The sequence below is a fragment of the Xenopus laevis genome, chromosome 4L (assembly GCF_017654675.1).
Source record: "Xenopus laevis strain J_2021 chromosome 4L, Xenopus_laevis_v10.1, whole genome shotgun sequence".
Taxonomy (NCBI): domain Eukaryota; kingdom Metazoa; phylum Chordata; class Amphibia; order Anura; family Pipidae; genus Xenopus; species Xenopus laevis.
The window spans coordinates 103,168,508-103,174,379 of NC_054377.1; the positions used below are offsets into that span (position 1 = coordinate 103,168,508).

The 5,872-nt window shown below is 42.7% G+C and overlaps 1 long non-coding RNA gene across 1 annotated transcript; it reads right to left on the minus strand.

Annotated features, from left to right (window-relative positions):
• Positions 1 to 302: 302 nt before the first annotated feature.
• LOC121403075 lies at positions 303 to 4,303 on the minus strand. The gene is made up of 2 exons (XR_005967031.1): positions 4,017 to 4,303; positions 303 to 1,642 (listed from the first exon to the last, which is right to left on the minus strand). It is a non-coding gene; the product is annotated as an uncharacterized LOC121403075 (long non-coding RNA).
• Positions 4,304 to 5,872: the final 1,569 nt, after the last annotated feature.

Below are 5,872 nucleotides of genomic sequence, written 5' to 3' on the forward strand. Positions count from 1 at the left end.
TCCGAGGGTAGGCCTGCACTTCACTGAAAAAACCATCCATCTTCCTGGAGCCGCACTGATGCCACCCAATGGAAAAGAAGGGAAGGGTGCCACCTATCCTTTTCCATGGCCCACCTAGACCTCCTGCGACCTCCACCATTCTTCTATATAATTCCTGAAGTTTGCCCAGAACAAATCCAAACCTTCCTCTGTCAAATGTACTTTATCCTTTCTAAAAGCTGTGTTTGTCGGTACCTTATATTGTCATGTCTAATTACCCCGTTACCTGAGGAACACATGATCTTGTGCATGGCCCGGTTTACTTTTTCCTGGCTCTTTCAATGCCCTGGGGGGAAACTGCTCCTCGCCATTCTCCTCTCTGTATGATGTCTGACCAAGCCACTCCCCCTATCTTGTTGCTGGACATTAAATCCTCCAAGTCCTTTCTCATGCTTTCTATCAACGCTGGGGTTTTGATTGACGTAAGGTCATTTCCCCCAGCATGTACTATCACCAGGTTTATGAACTTGAACTTCTGTATTGAACTATACAACCGGCCTCTCATTTGTTCCCACTTCATGCCTCTCCACCCCTGCCATGTAATCTTCATGTGTTCCTCCGGTAACCCCAACTGCTTGCCTGCTGCATGCTGTCTTGCCCAAAAAATAAAGGAGTGGCCTATGATCAAAATGTTGCAGGTAGCTTTTCCCCCTGCAGCAACAAACCAAAGAAAAAAGGGGGGGGGGTAGGTTAAAAATTGTAGGATTACTACTGTGTTACATTTATGGGGCGTATGTATTTTTTGTATGCTTTTGATTTCCACCTCCCAATTCCTTTTATCCTATCCTCTGTTTCTCCCCTCATTGCTGCTTCTGTTGCTGCCCCTATCCTGAATGAATGTGATCCAAATTTTTTAGGATCCCATCCTTTCGCAATGACTGCCTTTTTGAGCACTTGCCTAAATTGAAATGCTGACATGGGGGATAAGTCCCTGTGAATTAACAAAAGGTGCCCCCTGCTGGGCGCATCCCTATGTAATCCTGCAAGGCCTTGACCGGGCATGTTATTCTCGAAGTTTTTTCTATACTGAACCATCTGCCCTTACCCAACTGATCTGTTTTTGATCTACTGATGTAAACTAACAACTTCCTGTCCTGTAATAAAACCTGGCTATACATTAAACCTTTATCTGTTACCTTCTTGGATGGGGGGACCAATTCGCTTATCCTAAATGCTCCTCCGAAAGCCAGAGCGAAGGCTGCTCTAAACAAAATACATTCAAATTGGTCTGAACACACCTCCTCAAGAGAGTTCAGAATCATTTTTAGTCTGCATTCAATTATGGGTTCTCGCTTATCGACCCTGGGGCCTTCAACTCTTGCCCATCCCTTCATTATTTTCCTAACTAATGGATCATGTGTGATATCTGCTCTACCCTTTACTATGGAAAAATGAGAAATTGCGGCTAATGCGTTGCTGGCTCCTGCTCTTGACTTTGCTTCTCTGTACAGGACCATTAAAAATGACACCAAATCCTTAGTGCCTTGATTGCTCTTACCGCTTCTGCAGAATATCTGCCATCTCTTCCAGGCCCTTTTGTAGCTGGAAAGAGTCTTTTCGGATACTGCCCTTTCACACAATTCTTCTAAGAGGGGGTCACGAGCTGCCATAAATTTTTAGGGCATTCGTAAGCTGATTTTTCCGCATATGGAGCGCACTTAAAGAGAATATCCCACTTTTCTCTAGACAAGGCATCTGCTATAGTGTTTTCTACCCCTGGTACATGTTGGGCACTGAACGATATATTAAACCTCATACAAATCAGAACCAGATGTCTTAGTAGTCCAATTACTGGGGTTGAGTCTGATGACAGGTTATTCACTGCGTGGACCACTCCCATGTTATCAGAAAAGAACTTAATTGCCCTATCCTTCAAATCTTCTGCCCAAAGCTCCAATGCTACCAAGATTGGGAATAACTCCAACTATGTCAAATTCTTTGTCAGACCTTTGTCATGCCATGCTTGCGGCCACCTGGCCGCACACCATTTCCCTGCCAAGTAAGCTCCAAAGCCAACGCTTCCGGCTGCATCTGTGAAAAAGCTCTACCTCTTGATTAATTTGTGTTTCTGCTAACCATAACCTGACACCATTGAATTTAGATAAGAAACAGTTCCATATTTTCAAATCTGCTTTCATTTCCTTTGTGACCCTTATTTTATGAAATGGTTTATTAACCCCTGATGTGGATTTTTCCAATCTCCTGTTAAAAATGCGACCCATTGGTATTATCCTGCATGCGAAATTCAATAGACCTAGGGCTTGTTGCATTTCCCTCAGTGATACTTTATTCGCTGCTTCCAATCTCCTAACTGCTTGCCTAGTTTTTACTACCTTTTCTTTTGGTAATCTACACATTTTGGCCCCTGTATCAATCTCAATACCCAAAAAGGTCAATTTTGTGGTTGGTTCTACTGTTTTGTCAACGGCCACTGGCACTCCTAATTCCTTCAACATATGCAGAAATATTGCTAATGTGTCCTGACAGATTGCAGAGTGTCTGGGGCCTATGATCAGGAAATCATCCAAATAGTGAGCTATAGCTTTGTTGCCTGATCTTTTATATAACTGCCAATGCAAATAGGTGCTGAAAGTCTCAAAAAATGAACAAGAGATTGCGCAGCCCATGGGTAGACATAGGGTCGACATAAAATGCTCCCTGAAAATGACAACCTGTCAATCTAAAGCTTTCTGGATGTAAGGGTAACAACCTAAATGCAGATTCGATGTCTACCTTTGCCAACAATGCCCCTTTTCCTTGACTCCTAACTATTTCCAATGCTTCATCGAAAGACTGATATTGTACTTTACACTGTTCCTCGTCTAAAGCATCATTCACCGATTCTCCATCTGGATATGAAAGGTGCTGTATCATTCTAAATTTTCCTGACTCCTTTTTTTGGGACTATACCTAAAGGTGACACTACTAGCCCCTCAATAGGCAAGTCCTCAAATGGTCCTGCCATTCTCCCTGCTTTTATTTCTTTTTCAATTTTGTGCTTCAAAACTTCGGTATGTCGACTAGCTGATTTCAAATTTTTAAAAACTTTGCTGGGTGGGGGAGGGTGTAAAACTGGGATCCTAAAAACCTTCCAAAAAACCTTTTGTTAAAAATTTTGCGGCTTCCTTGTCTGGGTAACTTGCCAACTCTTTACTTAGCCTGGCTGTCTGTATTGGCGTTTCCGCTCTTCTGGTAAGCTGTTCGAAAAGGCTGCCTGTTTTATCTGACCTTCTTTCTTTTTATTACATTCAGATACCGCATGAGAAGATCCGCAAGCCAAACAAGAATGCTTAAACCTGCACGCATAGCCCCTAGTACACCTTTCTCGTTGTACGCAAAACAGATGTTTCTGGGCTTAAAAGCATATGACCCTTTATTGCCATTGCCAGCTGAACCATTATCTTTTGAAACCAATCTCGTCCACAAATCTATATCCTTTTGTCCAAAAGACAAGACCTTGCTACTCAATATCTTCTTCCTAAAAGCCCTGTCGTAATCCGACCATGAAGAGCCTTTATAAAACAAATATGTATCGACTATTGTGTCTATGTACTTTATAATATTCAAACATTGTTCTGGTTTTTTCTCTAAGTATACGCTTGCAAAAAACCAAGAATCCCTTCAACCAATCGAAAATAGTTTTTCCCTTTTTTCCTTTCTCTTCGGTTTTCACCCCGTCCTCCTTTGCCTGAACAGCTTCCCTAGTCAACTCATAGATATCCACAAATTTTCCAGCCTCAATATTTTTCCTAGTTTTCCTCGGCAAGTGATCTGCTGTTTCTGTCAACGCGCATGCGTAAGTATCTGCTGCTCCAACTAGCACCATTGATTGACTACTTTCTTTTGTTTTTCCTAAACCTTTTTCTTTCCCTTTTCCTCTAAAGAATTTTTCATTAATGATAATATCTTTCCTCCCTCAGTCTCACTATCTGACCCCTCAAAATCAGATTCTGAATCAGAAGAAATATTCAACTCACCCATAGTAGTCTTCCGTGTAGGCACCTTGGTCCTGTCGCCGTTCTGTGAAGACTGCCCTTCTGTACTGGATGAAGCCCTCTCCCTTCCTTCTTGCCGTCTTGAAGGTCCTACTTCCTCCTCTCCCTTCTGCTCTCTCTCCTTTCTCCATTGGATCCAACTCTCCTCCTCCTCTCGGTTTCTCCTTCCGGTGCGATGAAAGAAAAAACAGGTTATGTTTTACTGGCCTCCTGCTCCTCCTTAAAAGCCCCTTCCTGGCTTACCTGCCCCCTGGCTCCGCCCTTCAGTCCGCCCCCTTTTTTCCCGCCGAAAAGGGGGCCCTATTGTTGTAACTCCCTGTGAGAGAGAGTGGGGGCTGACAGCCGATACTCACAATACACATCTAGCGGGGGAGGGGGCCTAGCCTAAACTCATCTCGACCCTATGTGGGCCTCGTTCCTCCGTTTGCTGGCTAGTAATCTACTTGATACTGCTCTGTATTGGAGGGACAGAAGTCTGCAGGGATTTGAGGGACATTTTAGGGTAGCTTTGCTGGCTAGTAATCTACCTTCTACTGCAGTGCTCTGTATGTAGCTGCCTGCTGTGGGCACTGATCTCTTCTGATCTCATCTGCTGACTGCTGTAATAACCCAATAGTCCTTGTAAGGACTGCTTTTATTTTCTTTTTTGTTGTTTTACTTTGCTACTTTAACAGCCAAGTGCTATTAGTCTAGCAGTGTTGGGGAGTGGGACTGGTGTGCTACTGTGCTGCTCCTAGTAGTTCAGCAGCACCAACCCGAGAAAATTTTTTTAATATACATATAATTTTTTTTTTATTTTACTTATCTTACTGTTCTTTAAGGTGTCCAGTGCTGTTTGCTGTTCTTCATATTAGTGCACCAATAGTAGTGCACTTGCAGGCATTATTTGCCCAGTGGCCATGTAGCTGTGTGAGCTTGTTCACATTCTGTCTAAATATCAATAATAATACCGTCTCCAGAAACACCACCTGAGTGACGTTTTTCAAGCAGCAATAATATATTCCGTATCCACCACTGCTGTAGTGTATACGTTGACCTTGCAGGCATTATTTGCCCAGTGTGTTCTTCATTTTCAAACCACTGCCACTTAGCTGTGTGAGCTTTTTCACATTCTGTCTAAATATCAATAATAATACCGTCTCCAGAAACACCACCTGAGTGACGTTTTTCAAGCAGCAATAATATATTCCGTATCCACCACTGCTGTAGTGTATACGTTGACCTTGCAGGCATTATTTGCCCAGTGTGTTCTTCATTTTCAAACCACTGCCACTTAGCTGTGTGAGCTTTTTCACATTCTGTCTAAATATCAATAATAATACCGTCTCCAGAAACACCACCTGAGTGACGTTTTTCAAGCAGCAATAATATATTCCGTATCCACCACTGCTGTAGTGTATACGTTGACCTTGCAGGCATTATTTGCCCAGTGTGTTCTTCATTTTCAAACCACTGCCACTTAGCTGTGTGAGCTTTTTCACATTCTGTCTAAATATCAATAATAATACCGTCTCCAGAAACACCACCTGAGTGACGTTTTTCAAGCAGCAATAATATATTCCGTATCCACCACTGCTGTAGTGTATACGTTGACCTTGCAGGCATTATTTGCCCAGTGTGTTCTTCATTTTCAAACCACTGCCACTTAGCTGTGTGAGCTTTTTCACATTCTGTCTAAATATCAATAATAATACAGTCTCCAGAAACACCACCTGAGTGACGTTTTTCAAGCAGCAATAATATATTCCGTATCCACCACTGCTGTAGTGTATACGTTGACCTTGCAGGCATTATTTGCCCAGTGTGTTCTTCATTTTCAAACCACTGCCACTTAGCTG